Source organism: Dipodomys merriami, unplaced genomic scaffold (genome assembly GCF_024711535.1).
Source record: "Dipodomys merriami isolate MVZ:Mamm:240054 unplaced genomic scaffold, mDipMer1.0.p SCAF_4, whole genome shotgun sequence".
NCBI lineage: Eukaryota > Metazoa > Chordata > Mammalia > Rodentia > Heteromyidae > Dipodomys > Dipodomys merriami.
In genome coordinates, this window is record NW_027205603.1 from 49761445 (window position 1) to 49781615 (window position 20171).

Below are 20171 nucleotides of genomic sequence, written 5' to 3' on the forward strand. Positions count from 1 at the left end.
CCCTACTGGGACTTTCAGTCTGCCTACGGAAAAGAAGAGTAGTTGTAAAGATGAGAAATTGTGAACCAGGTGCCAGCACCTGTAATCCTAGCTACTGTGGAGGCTGAGACTCTAATCTCCCAAATGAACAGGCAAAAATCAGAAATGAAGCTGTGGCTCAAATGGTAGAGTGCCAGCTTTGAATGAAAAAGTCAAGTGAGAGTGTGAGGCTCTGAGTTCAAGAGGAGAAGCAGAAGAGGAGGAAGAGAAGAGGAAGAGGCAGGACTGGACTGGCAAGAGGGAAAACAGTGTATCATTTCTATAGAGGGACCTAATAGGGTTGTGGCAAGAAGGAAAGGAAGGGTGTGATCACCCAGATTGTCTCAAATTTGGGGAGAACCCAAAACAAGTGTTTACCTAGGCAAGAAGCCTAGGCGCTCTGGGTCTGGGTGCGTGGAGTGTCGGTGGTGAGGTTCAGGTGCACAGGATTGCGAGGACCATAAGAGAAGAAGCCACCGAGAATCCTGAGTGGTATGGGCGAGCTGTGAGTTAGCAGCTGTCTGAAAATGCGGGTCCCACATGGATTCTGTTCTGGCTGGGTGGCTTTGTGTTAAAGGTTAACTGCATGAGCACCACTGTTTTTATTTTTTTTTTAAAGAAGGAAATACAAATAAGTGGGTTTTCCAAACAGTACTAAGAAGAATTAGGATTCATACCCAGTTAAATCAAGAACAATAACGAGTAGCTTGTTAAATAGCTAAAAAGTTACTTAAAAGTTAATGAAAGCAATTTTGAAAAACTGGCTTTTTAGATTTTCCTATAGACTGGAGAGATTGTAATTGAAGCTGATGGTAGTCATGGTAGATTTCCTCTTTAATGTTTATTTTTCTTCTGGTTATATTTCAGACAATTAATAGTGTTTAATGACTCAGGGTTTGAAGTAATTACTAACAACAACTAGAGTCTTTCTTATTGGAATGTGCTGTTCACACTGTGACTGAAAGGGAAGGAAATTAATGGCTATCCCTGAAAGTTCTTCTAACAAGCTGTAAAAATATTATCAGCCTTTAAATAAATTTGTTCTCTCTCTATCTCTCTATTTGTAGCCATAAAGAATGGTAAAACTAGTTAAGTATCCTGTAAGTACCCTTTAAAAAGTCTAATAGTTCTGGGTGCCAGTGGCTCATGCCTATAAATTCTAGCTACTCAGAAAGCTGAATTCTGAAGATCAGCGCTCAAAGTGCCTAAGACTCTTATCTCTATTTAACCTGCAAAATGCTGGAAGTAGAGCTATGGATCAAGTGGTAGAGTGCCAGCCTTGAGTGGAAGAAGCCTTGAGTGGAAGGCCTTGAGTTCAAGACTCAGTACTGGGGTGTGTGTGTGTGTGTGTGTGTGTGTGTGTGTGTGTGCGCGTGCGTGCGCGCGCACATGCACGCACACACACACACACACACACACACAGGGCTTGAACTCAGGGCCTTGTTAATAGTTCATTCTTATACATTTTTGCTTTCCTCTAATATTAGAATGTTTGTGAGCAACACAGATGAAAACAGATGTTTTTCAGTTCTTTGTAGTAGGTAACTTATAGATCTCTCTGTTTCTTCTAGGTGTGAAAGTATTTGAGTGAAACTTTCATCACAACTTTGTCAATAATTAATTGTCCACTTCTTTGGAAAGTCTGACAACGTCCAGTAACAATAACAAGCCCTAGAACACTCCCCCTAATTGAGCAAGGGCTCATTCTTCCTTGCAGAGTTCAGGGTGACTGGAATGTGCTGGAGTCACATTCTAACACCTTCACTGGCCCGGAGAGCCACACAGGACTCCAGAGGAAACCCCAAAGAATCTCTATTTCTGCTCTTAGAAAGGTGGACAAGCGTGTGCTAATATAGGCCCAGTCAAATGGAGGTAGGCCAGAGCAACAAAGTACAGCAGGCAGGGTCTCTGTGGCAGGATGGATAAGGCCAATGATCTAAGGAAGTAGGGGAGGATGATGGGAGGGCAGACCAAGGACCAGACCAAGCAGTAAGCCCACAGTGAGAATCATGTGGAGCCAAAAGGAGCCAACTAAGAAAGTGAGCATTTCCTATTCTACAATCATCTCCGCCTCCTTAAGTTGTTATATACAACTCAAAGTAGTTATATATAACAAGGCAAGATGTTGCTGGCACTGTTGGCTCTTGCTTGTAATCCAAGCTACTCAGGAGGCTGAACTATGAAGATCAAGTTACAAAGCCAGCCTGGCAGACAAATCCTAGAGACTCTTATCTTCAATAAACTAGTAAAAGGCTGAAGAGGAAGTATGTCTTCAGTGATAGGGTGAAAAAGATATGCAAGAGCATAAGGTCCTGAGTTCAAGCCCCAGTATATGCACAAACAACACAAAACAAACAACACAAAACAAAAATTCATAAAGAATTTAACAAACAAAAGCCAAAAAATGATCTCCAATAGATAAAGAGAATCTTACATTATTCACTTGTTGTATCTTTTTAGCAGTGCTGGTGTTTAAACTCAAGGTCTTATGTTTGTCAGGCAGGTACTCTGCCACTTGAGGCCTCCCCTGCCCCCCACCTTTAAAAAATTTTGATGTTAACAGTTTCTCAGATTTTTCTTTATTTGTGCCTTTGGCATAATAAGATATTTTCCCAGCCAGTCCAAATTCACAACTGTTTTTCTCCTAAAATTTTATTTTGTGTTAACTTTTTAGTTATGGTATAAAATAAAAGTCTGAATTAGTCTTCTGGTATCTATGAACTCTTTTAAAAAGGAGTTTAAAAATTGTATTCCTTGGTCCATATGTGATGGTGCACATCTGTAACTCTAGCTACTCAGGAGGCAGAATTTGGAGGATCAAAATTTGAGATCAGCTCAGGCAGAACAGTTTGATAGATTCCATCTCCAAAAATATCCAGCAAAAAGTAGGGCTGGAGAGGTGGTTCAAGTAGTAGAGCACCAGCTGAACAAGCAAGCTCTGGGTTCAAACCCCAGTAGGGTAACCCCACAAAGAATCTAGAACAAAGAAAAAAACAAGCCCACCCTTCCTTCCCACCTTCCCTCCTTCCCTCCCTCCATCCCTTCCTGCCACTCTCTTTCTCTCCTTCCATTTCTCTCTCCCCCAGTTCTTTGTCTCTCTCTGGATAATGCTTTACTATGTAAGCCAGGCTGGTTTCTTTGTTTTTGAGACAGGGTGTTACTATGTTGCCCAGACTAGCTGGGAATTCTTAGTCTCAAGTGATCTTGCCACTTTTTAGCCTTCAGAGTAACCGATACTACAGGTATATGCCATTGGATGCAGCTAAAGACATAAGTTCTACTAGATATTGATTGCTCATTAATTTTTTTAAGTTTTTAATTTTTAATTTTTTGCCAGTTATGGGGCCTGAACTCCGGGCCTGGGCACTGTCCCTCAGCTCTTCAGCTCAAGGCTAGCGCTCTACCACTTGAGTCACAGCGCCACTTCCGGCTTTTTTCTTTTTGCTTATGTGGTGCTGAGGAATTGAACCCAGGGCCTCATGCATGCAAGGCAAGCGCTCTACCACTGAGCCACCTCCCCAGCCCCTGATTGTTCATTTATTTAAGAAATATGTCTGTGTTCCTTGTCAAGTGTCTAACCCTTTTCTAAGACTTAGGGATGGACTGGTAAACAAAGCAAGTGGTCAGCTCTTAAGCTTCTCATTACTTGCTGTGTGCCATTGTATTTTATTACCTCTCCAAGCCTCTTTCCTTCATTATAAAATAGAACTGAAAAATCATTTGACTTTGATGAGTTTTAAATACAGTAATTACATAAAGCAAAGAAAAGCACCATAGCACATTCTAGGTGTTTCAAATATATTACAACAACTGTTTGACCTATTAACTAATATGTTGTATATTCAGCCTCAGCTTCCATTTCGTGTCTTATGAATGGCTTCTTGTGGATCATGAGGAGCACAAAACTAGTTTCTTTCTTTCTTTTTTTTTTTTTGGATCCGGTCGTGGGCCTGAACTCTGGGCCTGGGCGCTGTCCCTCAGCTCTTCAGCTCAAGGCTAGTGCTCTACCACTTGAGCCACAGCACCACTTCTGACTTTTTTCCTTTTTGCTTATGTGGTGCTGGGGAATCGAATCCAGGGCCTCATGCATGCAAGGCAAGTGCTCTACCACTAAGCCACCTTCCCAGCCCCACAAAACTAGTTTCTTAACTAGTCTTCATAGTCCACCTATGTCCCTATCTAATTAAGAGACTGAGGAAAAAGGATCATTTGAACCCAGGATTTCATGACCAACCTAAACAACACAGTGAGACCTCCACCTCAAAAATAAAAGCCAGGTGTGGTGGGGCACAAATGTAATTCTAGCACTGAGGAGGCTAAGGCAGTAGCATCAATAGTTCTGGGCTGGGCTGGGCTGGGCTGGGCCACATAGCTAGACCTTGTCTCAAAAAAGAGGGGGTATTGGCTGGGAATGTGGCTTAGTGGTAGAGTGCTTGCCTATCATGCATGAAACCCTGGGTTTGCTTCCTCAGTACCACATAAACAGAAAAATCTGGAAGTGGTGCTGTGGCTCAAGTGGTAGAGTGCTGGCCTTGAGCAAAAGAAGCTAGGAACAGTACACAGGCCCTGAATTCAAGCCCCAGGATTGGCAGAAGAAAAAAAAAAAAGAGGGGTCTAAGGATATAGCTTGCCTAGTATGTCCAAGGTCCTGGGTTTGCTCTAGAGGAGAAAACAAAATTGTCTTTAAACATCTTTACTTCTGCTATTACCAAACTACTACCTTCTAGGTAAAAAGCAAATTCAAACCTTCATACAGAAGCATGTACAAAAATATGTAGATTCCACCCCTTCCTACCCAAACTCTCTCCCCTCCCAAAATAATCACAGGTCTTTGTTTCCCCTTGCAGAAAAATCATATGTCTATAAAAGTCTGTGCTGTATATGCAAATCCTTAGAAGACAGAACAGCAGGGTCCTCAGGCAGAGCAATGGGAGGACACTGCTCAGCAGAACTCAGAGGACACTCGAAGGAGAGGGCCACGGGCAGCATGCATTGTTCTTATTAGAGAATTCTCTAGAATTCTTTAGACTATTCTCAACACATTTCTCAAGCTTCCTGAGAGAGCCTTGGGCTTAGCTCTCTCTGCACTCACGCCTGCTTCTCCAGGGTTGTTGGCCTTTAGCAGGTTGGGCCTACACCTGCCACCCTCACTTTCATGACAGGTGTTGGCTGTGGTCAAAGCTGGGAGGGGAGGGGCAATGAAGGAGAAGAAAACATTTCTCTGAGTAGTTGAAAAACAGGAGGAAGAGTAAAAGCAAATCAACATTTAGAAAAGGGAAGTGTAGGTGATAGGGTGAGCATGATAGGGTAATAGGGTGAGAGTGATTGCCAAAAGCAATATTAGACATAGGTAGTAGTGTGCAGTGTTTACTAATCTTTGTTGTTAACATGGGAGACATGGAGGAAGAAGTTCCTCTCTCTCCGTCTCTCTGTCTCTTTCTCTCTCACACTACAGCTTGAGTCAGGGCCTTTTACTTGATTCAGCTTGTTTACTCAAGTCTGATACTCTACCACTTGAGCCACACCTCCAGACTGGCATTTTGTTGGTTAATCAGAGATGAGAATCTCATGGACTTTACTGCCCAGACTGGCTTCAAACCAGTCCTTACATCAGCCTCTGAGTAGCTAGGAATACAGGCGTGCACCACAGCACCCAGCCAGAATATCTTTTCTACAAGAATCTAGGAGACAGGAGCTGTAAGAAACCCCCACACTCTGGAAGTAGGGGCAACAGAAACATGTGAAGGCACTGTGGGTGTGGGCAGTGGGAGGGGCTTAAGGTGTTTAGGACAAAGCTGCTTTTCACATTGCAATAGAGTAAGGTTTGAGCAGTCAGACCTGGGGAGATTCTGGGGCTCTTGGGAAATGGAGAGAAGGACCAAAATATCGTGGGTATCTTTCCCTCTTTCCCTGGATCACTCAATCTTGGTTCTCTGGGGGTGTTTCTACCTCCACCTGGGAGAGCAAATTAGGTAACAAAATGGTTTAGGGCTGTGGAGGTTTGGGCCCCTGTGTCTCTAGGCCTGGCTCTGAGTCCACACCTGAATGAGAAGCCACACCTGAGAAGCCATGCCTCTTCTGGGGTGAGGCTTTCTTAGACAGAGCTGTCCTTGCCAAAACTATATTGGGCAGGTAATAAAACTAAGAGCAATAAAACCAGATAAACCACTCCATTAATATCAGTTCGCTGGTAAAGACATATCAACCAAAACAGAGGATGGGAGGAAGAACTGAAATTCTTTCTCAGGTTCTTTCATATATGGTTGTGTATGGATTTAACCATGGGAGAAAATGCTTCATCAGGTGGTTGTTGTTATTGTGCAATTTTATTGGGTATTTCCACAAACTTGATGGTATAGTCTACCAGATACCTTAGCAGGCAAATATAGCCATCATGGCTTATGTGATCTGTTGTCTGCATTGGCATTGTGCAGCATATTCCAATTGTGGTGATTCACATTTGTAATCCCAGCATTTAGAAGGTTGAAGAAGGAGGAACCTGAGTTCATGATCCCAGCCTGGGTTACATGGTGTACCCTGTCTCAAAGCAAAGCAAAACAGCTTCAGAAGCGGTCATATTGATTTTGTAAAGATAGAACCATTTTAATCATATACATCTTGGTGGAGTGTGGTTTTGAAGGGATTAGAAAGGAAAGACAGATGCAGTAATGGAGGTCAGTGGTGGGGATGGAGGTCAGTGGTTAGGGTGGAAGTCAGCGGAGATCAGTGATGGGATGTCCAACTGGCCAGTCTCATCCTACCTGAAGTTGTTTTTTTCCCTATTCCTTCCACTGGGTTGACCTGCTTCTGGCTACTCATCTCTGGAAATGTGAGCAGAGAAGTTTCACACAGGATTGTTCCTGAAAATTCCTTGGCCAGTACTAAATTGCTGCTGTGGTTGACAGCAGCAACCCCAGTGATATGGAGCCAATTTGAAATTTGTATCCTGAGCTGCACCTGCCAGCATCACAGTAGTAGGCCCAGAGAACAAGCCTGGTGCCTAGGAGATGGCTGGAAGCATTTGAGGACCTCAGTGGAGGACAGAATATTTACCTTTGCTGCCAAGCAATGACTGTCCTTCTGTAGGTGGCTGGAAGTGATCCCCTGGTGCTAATTGGAAAGGCCCAGCAGTCATTGTCAGCTTCTGAGCCCCATGAATTTGAAGCAGCATTTTTAACAACATGGAGAAGCTCAAAAGGGTTAGGGTTTATTCTTCTATTTTGCATGGGAGTACTGGGGCTTGAACTCAAACCCTCACATTCTTGCTTAGATTTTCTGTTCAAGCCTGGTGCTCTATACCACATGAGCCGGAGCTCTACTTCTAGTTTTTTTGCCGATTAATTGGAGATCAGAGTCTCATGGACTTTTCTGTCTGGGATGGTTTCTAACTGTGATCTTCAGATCTCAGCCTCCGAGTAGCTAGGATTATAGGTGTGAGCTGCTAGTGCCCAACAGTCACTTCTATTATGGGAAAAGCCCTCTGTTCCATTTGATGAGGAAAGGACACATTTTTCCAAAGGAAATTGTTGGTGAGGCACAGGTCTCCTTGGCAGGAATGGCAGCCATGGGAAGAGAATGCTCTTCACCCCCTGTCCCAGCACCAGGGGTTCACTTTGGTTTCCAATGCAGGCCAGTACAACTCCTGGAAACAGCAAGTTAGGGGCCGGCTTTGCAGAAGACAGGCCCCTATGTTTTTCTTTAGATTTTCAAGAAGGGCTGAAAGACTGAATCACAGAAAATACTAGGCAAACAAGTTACTGTGGAACATTTAAACCTAGTTAAAATTAAGCAATCATGAGGCTGGGGATGAATTTACAAAAGCTCTGGAACATTATCTTAGCTCAAGTAGATTAGTTTTTACATAACGAAAAACTCACCTGTGAGTTCAAGCCCCAGGACAGGCACCAAGAGAAAAAACAAAACTCAGCGGAAAAATGTTTTCCTCTGGAGGACTAGGACTTGGCATTTGTGGATTACGTTTTTGTTGTTTTTTTTTGGATCCGGTTGGGGGCTGAACTCTGGGCCTGGGTGCTGTCCCTCAGCTCTTCAGCTCAAGGCTAGCGCTTTACCACTTGAGCCACAGCACCACTTCTGGCTTTTTTCTTCTGCTTATGTGGTGCTGAGGAATTGAACCCAGGGCCTCATGCATGCAAGGCAAGCACTCTACCACTGAGCCAACTTCCCAGCCCTGTGGATTATGTTTAATATGTTATGTTTAATCTGTTATAACAATCACAGAGCTTGTTCAACGGATTTGGAAGGGTTAATGGAAATCTTTTCCCAGAAACTAGAAAGGAGTAACCCTGAATGTACAGGATCTTGTTCTTCAGTTCCATTGTAGAATGAATCCAACATGTAGTGGCGTTTTCTTTTTCTGCAAATATCTTGTGAATTGCATTTTAAAAGCAGGATTGATTTTATTTGTCACTGCTATTTATAGCACACCCTGGGTCCGTAGCCAGCTGTGGGAGGATAAGGCTGCACTTCCAATTCCCATCCAAGTGTGTGTGACAGTGTCTGGCATCCTTTCAATAACTACAGTCGTAATTCCCAACACTACTTGGAAGTAAAGCACAGAAGGAAATAATCAGCATACCATGTCAGGAAATCACACCCTCTCAAGTTGTTTGGATATGAATGAGGCAGAAACTTCATAATTAACCTAGATCTTTCAGTTCTGCAGTCAGAGGATGACTTTGACTTTGCCAAGTGTGTGTGTGTGTGTGTGTGTGTGTGTGTGTGTGTGTGTGTGTGTGTGTGCTGGGAATTGAACCCAGGCCTCATGCATTTTAATCAAATGTTTTACCACTGAGCCACTTTTTCAAGCTCCCCAAATCTTAGTGATTATTTGGGGGCCAGGAGTATAGGTCAGTGATTGAGGCCCTAGCATGAAAGAAAGAAGAGAATATTCTGTTAAAATTGTTGTTCCAGAAGTGCTTATTGGTTTTCTGAGCTAGCATTTAAAATATTGTGTATTAATATTGTTTTCCAATCCTATTACTTGAAATGTTTTCTTTTCCTCTCAAAGGATAGGAAATATGATGCTATTAGAACAATTAAGAACCAGACATCTTCCTCTGCATCTTCCTTTCCTTTTCTTCTTTCTTTGTTTTTTTTTAATTTTTAAAAATTTATTTATTTATGTGGTGTCAAGGAATCAAACCCAGAGCCTCATGCATGCTAGGCAAGCACTCTGCCACAAGCCACATTCCCAGCCCACTTCCTTTCGTTTTTTGAGATAGGGTCTCACTATGTAGACCTGGCTAACCTCAAATGCCTGATCATCTGCCTCTGCCTCTTCAGTGTGAGGTACACAGGTGCCCACCACCACACCTGGCTCAATTTGGGACAATCCCCACTCCCCTATTCTGGGTTTGAACTCAGGGCCTTGTGCCCATTAGGCTTGCATGGCTGTCTCTCTACCATTTGAGCCATGCCTTTAGCACAGCCTTGTGCTGATTATGTTGGCTATGAAATCTCCTGGACTTTTCTGCCTCGGCTGACCTTGAACAGCCATCCTCTAGAACTTAACTCTTGAAAAGCTAGGATTACAGGTGTAAGCCACTTGTGCCCAGGCTCAACTGGGAACAGTATTTGATCTTAGCAGGAGATCCTTAATCAAACAGGTTTAATCAATTCATGGATTTCATAAATTAGATGTATTAGCAGACAGATGAAGCTGTAGATACAATGATGTGCTATTAGGTGGATTCGAAAATGGTAGAAAACAGACATTTGTAGCTTCAGAAAATGTCTTCAAATTAATGTAACTCTTCCAGATCCATTTTATTTTATTTTGTGTCAGTATTGGGGCTTGAACTCAAGGCCAGGATGTACTCCTTTAGCTATTTTGCTCAATACTGGTGCTCAACCACTTGAGCCACAAGCTCTGCCTTTGTTGGTTAACTGGAGATAAGACTCTCATTGACTTTCCATCCTGGGTTGGCTTAAAACTATGACCATCAGATCTCAGCCTTCTAAGTAGCTAGGATCACAGGCATGAGCCACCAGTGCCCAGCTCAGATCTATTCTTTTCATTAATCTGACTATTAAAGAAAATGGCAGAGAAGTTAATCAAATGCTGAAAAAGGACAGTAGGAATATCCTTTTTTGTTGTTGTTGTTGTTGTTGTCGTGGGCCTGAACTCTGGGCCTGGGCACTGTCCCTCAGTTCTTCAGCTTAAGGCTAGCACTCTACCACTTGAGCCACAGCACCACTTCCGGCTTTTTCTGTATATGTGGTGCTGAGGAATCAAACCCTGGGCCTCATGCATGCAAGGCAAGCATTCTACCACTGAGCCACCTTCCCAGCCCGAGGACTATCCTTTTAAACATATATCATATATATTAATTATCATATATATGACATAGAAATATATACAAATGAATATACATATAAATTATACATAAATGTATAAGATATACTTAAATATATAAATATATAATATTTATATGTAAATTATATGCACACATATAGTTTGTATATAAATATATAATATTCAATATATATACATATTCAAAATTTGTCCTAATAACAATTAAATATTTATATCCTCCTTTTTAAAAATATTTTGTGGGTGTGTGTGGTGTGTGGTATGTGTCCATCATGGGGCTTGAACTCGGAGCCTGGGTGCTGTTCTTCAGTTTTATGCTCAAGACTTGTACTTTACTACTTGTGTCACAGCTCCACTTCTGGCTTTTTTGGTGGTTAATTTGAGACAAGAGTCTTATGGACTTGCCTGCTTGGGCTGGCTTTGAACCATGACCTTCAGATCTCAGCCTTCTGACTGGTTAGGATTATATAGATAAGAGCCATTTATGCCCAGCTTATACTTCATTTTATACCCCAGGGCAGCCATTATTTTTCTCTTAAGCCTTACATACTTTTCCCACTTGAGCTCTAGATTATATTGTAAAACATTTGAAGGCTCCTGAATTTGGATTACTTTATTACAAAATGGGTGAACAGTAAGTGCTACAAGCTCTTTGAAATCAAACCATGCTTCGTTTAATTAAAAAAAAAAAAAACAACTCATCAAAACATGTTCCGGTTGCTATGGTTTGGATCTGGAATGGCCTCCAAGGCCTACATGTTAAAGGCTTTGTCTCTAGCTTCAGCTATTGAGAGTTGCTGGAAGCTTTAAAAGGCGAGGCCCAGTGTGGCCACCTTATCACCGACCCAAAGAACCGGGGCCAAACAGTTAGGATTAGAATCTCCAAGATTTTGAGCCAAAATTCACATTTCCTCTTTATAAGCTGATTTTCTTGCTTATGCTCACACCTGCAATCCTAGTGACTGGTGAGGCTGAGATCCAAAGATTGAGCTAAGAAGTTAGCTCAGGCAGCAAAGTCCATGAGGCTCTTATCTCCAATTAATCAGCAAAAAGCTGAGGTATGGCTCAAATGGTAGAGCAAAAGTAAAATAAAGAAAAAGAAAACAAAAATCTAAGGGCCAGTGCTTAGACCCTGAATTCAAGCCCCAGTACTGGCACAAAAACAAAAATTAAGTTGACTCAGGCATTTTGTTACAATAGTGGAAAGTTGACTAACATGCCCAGTATTCATTCTCTTCATTTCTTTTGATTATCTCATCAATTTTTCTCTGGAAAGGTATGGGATGAACAGAGGTCTTCAGTCAGGTTGTTTCCTTGTCTCAGGTCTTAGCTTTCCTTGGGGAAGTGACAGACAGACCGACAGATGGATAGACGGTGTCTAGCCTGATGACATTCTTGGCATTCTTGTCTGTACAAATACCTTGGTCCTAAAGTCAATGTCTTCAGAAAAATGAAGATGTAAACTACTCTTTGCAACATTAACACTAACATGTTACCAAAAAAGAAAAAGAAAACCCTCCTAGCTCCGTCTCAGTCTATGTTGGGATAAAATCCCCACGTACTTAACCCGAAGGGTTTTCCTCCTTCAGGAGTCTCTGTGAGAGAGTTAAGGAGAGGACACCAACCCTGATCTGGGTGACAATAGCTTTTTCCACACTTCTCGCTCCTTTGTGTCCCTAGACCCAGCTGATGCCAAACCCTGAAATTTCTGTGATGCTGGATACAGGATGGGGGAAGAGTTGACTCCAGGAAAGAAAGGAGAGACGAAGAGAGGAATGGGGTTCAGGAGCCTTTAGTGTAGAGTACAACATGGGATAGGGACCAGACAGGGCAGAGCAAGGCCACAGATCACGCTTGGTTTGAGACGACTGGCTAGCAGGACCTGACAAAGGCTTCCTACACACAAGCAGGGGAGGGCACAAGCTATCAGCAACAAGGTACCCAGAGACAGAGGGCAAATGCTTGTCAGCCTGGGACACCGTCTCTTACTCCCAACATTTGGTCCAACCAAGGAATCATTTCAGTGAAGGGTGGGCACTATTTTTATCTGTGCACTAGAGTGTAACTGTATCATTTTTGTTTATTGCTCTGAGGGAAGCAAGAAGCCAGGCTCTCAAGCTCTTGCTGACATACCTCTTCATTAGGTCATATTTTACAGTTACACTAGATTCTGATAATGACTAGGAATTTTCCCTGACTAGCTCAGACAGATCTCAGGCTGTGCTGCCAAAGGATTGCTTCCCATCCGGTGCTGCCTCCAGTGGCTCTGGCTCTATCTTATTTCATTACTGCCAGAGGGATTTATTCAGGCACACATTGCCCTTGATGCCAAGGTGGTTGGTTCTTGTGACCTTATTTTCCCCTGTGATGCTAGGGATTGGACCCTGGGCCTTCTACATGCTACAAGCATTCTATGACTGAGCTACACTTCCACTCTCTTGAGGGGTGTGTGTGTGTGTGTGTGTGTGTGTGTGTGTGTGTGTGTGTGTGTGTGTGTGTGTGTGTGTGTGTGAGTTGGTCCTGGTTCTTGAACTCAGGGCATGGGCACTGTCTCTGAGCTTCTTTGGCTCAAAGCTAGCACTCTATTACTTGAGCTACAACTCTACTTACCGCTTTTTGGATAGTTAATTGGAGATAAGAGTCTCATGGACTTTCTTGTTCAGGTTGTCTTCTAACTGAGATCCTGAGAGCTCAGCCTCCTGAGTAGCTAGCATTATAGGCATGAGCCACTGGTACCCTGCTTCTTTTAATGCTAGCGTTCTTCAAGTGGTACTCAGAAAATGAATACTTCAGGGGGCCACATTTGGCTTGTATCCTAAAAGTCCTCTGGAAGTATAAGAATAGAAAGCAGTAAAGGTGTGTACTTGTGAATAGCTATAATAAATACCTGAGAAAATAGCTTTAAAGGACAAAGGATTAATCTTGTTCACAGTTTCAGAAAGCTCAGTATATGGTTGCTTTGATCACACAATTGGGCAGATCATGGGGGCAGGGACACATAATAGAGAGGTTCTTCATCTTATGACAGCCAGGAAGCAGAGAGTGAGGGACAGAACTTGGGAGCTGGACCTTTGAGGGCATGTGCTTAGTAACCTATTTCCTTCAAGTAGGCCCCACTTCCTAAGGTCTCTAGGGCCTCCAAAACTAGTGTCACCACCTAGGGACCAAACTCTCAATATATTGCTTGTGTGTGTGTGTGTGTGTGTGTGTGTGTGTGTGTGTGTGTGTGTGTGTGTGTGTGTGTGTGTGTGTGTGTGTGTGTATGTATGGTGTGTGTTTGCCAGACCTGGAGCTGGAGCTTGAACTCAGGCCCTGGGTGTTGTCCTTGAGTTTTTGTGTTCAAGGCTAGTGCTCTACCATTTTGAGCCATACTTCCACTTCTGCATTGTTGCTGGTTAATTGTAAGTAAGAATCTCGTGGACTTTGCTGACTTGGCTGGCTTTGAAGGTGATCCTCAGATCTCAGCCTCTTGAGCAGCTAGGATTACAGGTATGAGCCACCAGGGCCCAGCATTAATTTTTTATGCTATTCAAGAGGGTATTTTATTATAACATATCCATGCAGATATACAATGTATTCCAATCAGTCTCCCTCATTGCTCCTTCATACTCTACTTCCCACTTCCTAACACCATTTCAAGAGATTATATTGTTGTGTTTTCATACTTGCTCACAGTTTATTTAAAAAATATATTCATCCTTCTGAGTGCTGGTGGCTCATACCTAGATACTCAGGAGGCTCAGATCTGAGGATCATGATTCAAAACCAGCCCAGGCAGAAAAGTCCGTGAGACTCATCTCCAATTAACCACCAGAAAACTGGAAGTGGTGCTGTGGCTCAAGTGGTAGAGTGCTACTCTTGAGCTAAAGGGCTGAGGGACAGCGCCCATGCCCAAGCCCCAAGACCAACAACAAAAAAATTCATCCTCTTCCCCCTTCATTAGTCAAGCTCCCTGTCTTTATTACCCACTTCCTCAACAAAGCCTGTTTTTGCTTCCCTTCTCTCCCAACAGCTTTCATTGAGACTCTTTATGCTGTTTGCTTACATGGTTGCAGTGTATCTCAAAATTATCCACCTGCTATATTCTTTTTATCCTTACACCTTCTCTTCTTCCTTCGAAGTAGTCTCTGATTTAAACTCATGGTCTATGTTTATCCACATATATAATTATATATACCCATTTATATATACATGTTAATGATCACAAATATGTATGCCTTTTAAATCTCACTTTCACAGGTGAGTAAAAACATGATATCTTGTTTATTTTAGCTTGTCTTGTCTCACTCAATGTGATGTCATTTAAGTCCATCCATTTTCCTACAAATGGCATGATCTCATAGTATGTTATATATAGTATGTTTTATATATATATTCCATTGTATGTTATATATAGTATGTTTTATATTTATTACATATATTACATATATATAGCTTATATATAGTATGTTATATATATGTCACATAGCATATATATATATATATATATATATATATCTCACATATTCTTCATTATCTGTTGGAGAGTACCTTAGCAGATTCCATCATTTGGCTATTGTTAACAATATTGCAATAAAATCAGTATTCAGGTGTCTTTTTTGAATACTGATTTACTCTCCTTCACATATATGTCTAGTAATGGTTTGGTGAGGGCATAGGAGACATCCAATTTCAGTTTCCTGCACATAGATACCCAAATTTCCTAGCACCATTGTTGAACAGGTTATCTTTTCTCCAGTGTATGTTTTGGATTCTTTACATTCATCACATTTCATATTCCAACCATAACATTTCAGCTCTGACTCCCCAAAATACTTAGTCATCTGTAGGGAGGGAGCCCTGTCAGAAACATAGACATACATGTGTCTTTCTACAATGTCATAGTTTATATATATATATATATATATATATATATATATATATATATATATAAAAGTATATATATAAACTATATATATAACTATATCTAGCTATATATAGTTATATATACATATATCTATCTATTTATATCTATCTATCTATCTATCTATCTATCTATCTATCTATCTATCTATCTATCTATCTATCCTCTTGTCCTGAAGCTTGAATTCAGGGCCTGGGTGCTGTCCTTGAGCTTTTATGCTCCAGACTATCATTTTACCACTTGAGCCACAGCTCTACTCTGGCTTTTTGGTGGTTAATTGGAGATAAGAGTCTCATGGACTCTGCCTGGGCTGGCTCCAAACTGCCATCTTTGCATCTTGGCCTCTTGAGTAGCCAGGATTACAAGTGTAATCCACCAGTGCCCAGCCTTGAATAACAATAAATTTGTCAACTTACTAATTACTACGTCATTTTTTTAAACTGGTCTTTGGGCTTGAACTCTGGGCCTGGGCACTGTCCCTGAGCTTTTTTTTTTTTTTTGCTCAAGGCTACTAGTGCTCTATTACTTGAGCCACAGTTCCACTTCCAGCTTTTTCTGTTTATGTGGTACTGAGGATCAAACCCAAGGCTTCCTGCATGTTAGGCAAGCAAGCACTCTACCACTAACCCACATTCCCAGCCCACTATGTCAATTTTGTATCAGATTGACAATTACTATAATTGTTTTTAATTTACCAAGTACTCCTGATTTCGTGATCATTGACATAAACAGATATTTTAATTGCAGTCCTCATTACTACTTTTTTTTTTTTTTTTTTTACATAGGGCTTGAACTCAGGGCCTGGGTGTTGTTCCTAAGTGTTTTTGCTCAAGGCTAGAGCTCTACCACTTTGAGCTCTACTTCTAGTTTTGGGGCAACCAACTGGAAATAAGAATCCCACGGACTTTCCTGCCTGGACTTTGAACTGTGATTAGATCTCAGTCTCCTGAGTAGCTAGGATTACAGGTGTGAGCCTCTAGTACCCAGCCCATTACTACTATTAACCCTTAGGTGACACATTATACTTCACATAGGTACAGAAGGGCTACAATAGGCTGTCAGGTTCAAAGGGGCATCTCTGAGGATGAAGGTAGGAAGCTGATGCAGATGCAAGGAAAAGTCTCTTTTCAGGAGCAGATAAGAAGTTTTACTAAAGGCACAGAGTTATACAAGGAGCAGAGTTGTCAAATGCAGGCTGTCAAATGCAGTTTCAATTGTCTGTTTGAACTGAGCTGTTTGTGACAGGCAGAAGACATTGCTTGAGCTGGGATGTGGAGACAGAAGCAGAGGTCTGCACACTGGTCATTTTCCTGCACTGGGGCTTGTAACAAATATAACGTGGTAGTGGGTCAGTGTACCCATCATGTCTCCTCCTTGGAATGTTCTTTAATAATCACAACATCTGATGAAACTGATGAGCTCATGTGCCTGGAGTTTCTGATAGGACTTCATATATTCATGGTATAATTATTTATTGGCACATGATCAGTTTGTGCCTCCTGGTGTGCTGGCAGATGGTGGTTGTTTACTTGTATAAGAAGTATGTAGATTCATTTTCTTTTCTTTTTTCTTTTACTTTTTTTTTTATTTGCAGTGCTGAGAATTAGTCAGGGGTATTTGCATGGTAAGCAACAGTTCTACCCCAGTCAAAATGTAGTAGAGTCATCCTTTTTGTTTGTCTGTTTATTTACTTATTTAAGGCCAATGTTGGGGTTTGAATTCAGGATGTTGGGCTTTTTTACTGAAGGCTGACACTCTACCACTTGTGCCACAGCCCTGCTTCTAGCTTTTTGCTGGTTAATTCCAGATAAGGATCTCATGAGGGACTCCTGTTAGGCCCTTCTTCTGATAGAGAGTCTCACTATTTCTTTCACAGATTTCCTTTCACTTTCAGGTAAATTTACACTATTTACTTAAAAAAAAAAAAAAAAAAAAGACCAGGCCCTGGTGGCTCACACCTGTAATCCTAGCTACTCAGGAGGCCTCAGCCTCCTGGAGATTGCAGTTCAAAGCCAGCCTAGGCAAGGAAAGTCCGTGAGATAATCTTTTTGGTTGTTGTTGGTTGTGGGGCCTAAACTCTGGGCCTGGACACTGTCCCTCAGCTCTTCAGCTCAAGGCTAGTGCTTTACCATTTGAGTTACAGTGCCACTTGCAGCTTTTCCTGCTTATGTGATATTAAGGAATCAAACCCAGGGCCTCATGCATGCAAGGCAAGCACTCTACTATTGAGCCACCTTCCCAGCCCCTGTGAGACTCTTATCTCCAATAAACCACTCAGAAAAAGCCAGAAGTGGCACAGCGGCTCAAGTGGTAGAGCGCTAGCCTTGAGCTGAAGAGCTGAGGGACAGCACTCAGGCCCAGAGTTCAAGCCCTACAACCGAGACACACACACACTGGCTCACACTTGTAATCCTTGCTATTCAGGATGCTAAGATCTGAGGGTCATGGTTTGAGGCCACCTGGGGCAGGAAAGTCTGTGAGACTCTCATCTCCAATTAACTACCCACCTTCCCCAAAAAGAAAAAAAAGCAAGAAAAAAAAGATGGAAGTAGAGTTATAGCTCAAATGGTAGAGGGCTACTCGATCAAAAAAGCACAGGGACTGTACCCAGGCCCTGAATTCAAGCTGTCGGGCCAGCACCAAAAGAAAAAAAAAGTCTCACAAATGTTCCTGCCTGGCTGGCTTCAAACCGTGATCCTCAGATTTCAGCTTCCCAAGTAGCTAGGCGTTACCAATGCCCAACTACTTTCATTTTGTTCTATTTTGCTCCAGGGTGCTGGCAAAGCTGGCAAGCTAAGAAACAGCTTGACAGATTGTATTTGCGCAGCAAACAGTACCTCATTGGCTCCTTGTGCTGACCCCATAAAAAATGGGTACTACTGTTTCCCTCACCTGATAGCCATGCTTAGGTCATTTTTCTTGGGTCATGGGACAGGCAAGTGACAGAGCAGCTGTGGTATGAATGTTTGACTCCAAATTCCACAGTTACCACTCTACTAGAAAATCCTCATCTTTGTCCAGGATGGAGTTTCTAAATTTCAGGTGAGGGTTTTGCATCCTAGATATTACCAAGGAAAAGAAATGTCAAGGAATGACTGGTCTTTGTTTCCTGTTACCCCTGTGATCTGGAATGCTCTGTTATCTGTGAATTGAGTTTTCAGGGTAATAAATCACTCTGTAATTTCCCTTTGCCCCTGTTGACCCCACAGAGCTCTGATTCACACTCTGTACATTCACTATATATCAGCCAGCTTGTAAGAGGTGGAACTGTCACCAAAGAAAGTCATTTTGCACTCCCTTTCAAAAGCAAACAAATGTGGATAGCCACATTCACAAATGTGAACTGGCCACAGCAAGCCTAGGTGTGAAGGCCAGGCCGGGTCCTGGCCTTGAGAAGGCAGATCCTTTGTGAGAAGGCAGGCAGTGTTTCTCTGGGAACTTCACTACGACATTCTGGCTAACTCAGATCCCATTTGCCAGCACTCTGGTTCACCAAAACCCACTCTGCTGCCCAAACACATAATGAAACTAGCTGGGGATTTGTTCTGCTTGATTCAAGTTACCAGGGACCACAATGGTATGTAGGACTCCGGGGAGCCATGTGGGGTGGGGCTGTGGGGTAATTCACAGGAACCAGGCATGCTACCCCATGACATTAACCAAATGTTAATCAAATGAAGTTTCAGAGCCTTCAGGGTAGAAGCCTGTGAAGACAGGAAAACAACCAACCCGAGCGCCCAGTGATAAGAAGACAGAAAGTTGACTGAACCGATGGGAGTTTCACATCTTATTTAGCCCTTCTACTTCTTGCTTGCCTCTTTGAGACATTGATCATATGCCTGGTTTCAGAGTGTGAAACCTAGGAAAATTCTGGAATTCAGTACAGATGGTACCAGGCAGAAGAAGAAGGAGGAGGAGGAGGAGGAGGAGGAGAGGAGGAGAGGAAGAGGAGGAGGAGGAGGAGAGGAGAGGAGGAGGAGGAGGAGGAGGAGGAGGAGGAGGAGAGGAAGGGGGAGGAGGGAAGGAGGGGGAGAAGGAGGGGGAGGAGGAGAGAATGAGGGGGAGGAGGAGAGAATGAGGGGGAAGAGGAGGAGGGGAGGAGGAGGGGGGAGGAAAAAGAAGAAGAACCACCTTAGGACCAAAGACCCATTCACTCTTCCTAAGAATTATCAAGAAATCACTTCTGTCCCTCTCCCTCTCCCTCTCCTTGTCCCTCTTCTCTTCTCCCCTCCCCCTGTCTCTGTCCCTCTCCTTTCTAGAGTACAGTAATAATTTAATAAATGACATTAAAAACAAAACACAAAACAACCAGCATAGACAGGCACTGGTAGCTCATGCCTGTAATCTTAGTTACTCAGGAGGCTGAGATTTAAGGATCACCATTCAAAGACAGCCAGAGCAGGAAAGTACATGAGACTCTCATCTTCAATTAACCACCAAAATGCAGAAGTAGAAGTGTGGCTTAAGTTGTAGAGTGAAGCTTTGAGTGAAAAAGCTGACACAGTGACTAGACCATGAGTCCAAGTCCCAGCACTGGCACAAAAGAAGAAAAAGAAAAAAAGAAATGAAGGAAGAAAAAAGAGAGAGAAAGCAAGCAGCGGAGACACTAATATTTCTCCATGCAATGACTGTAGTTGCTGCTGCTTGTCATAATACATAGAAAGCAGCAACCATCTGTCCCCAATTGATCCAGTATAGGCTGGGAGAAAAGTGTGTATCCAGATTGTGAGGGGGAGTTTCTGCCTTGTGGTGTATCCCGACATGCATGCTTGTGCAGGGGAAAGATGTCACATGCCATAATTCTACCTGGCTGTGTGTCACATCACATCTGTTACCACAACAGCTAAGAGTTTTGACAAGCGGGCTGTTTTAGCATGCAAATGTCCAAGTGGGAGGAAGTATATCTCCTAGTGGAAG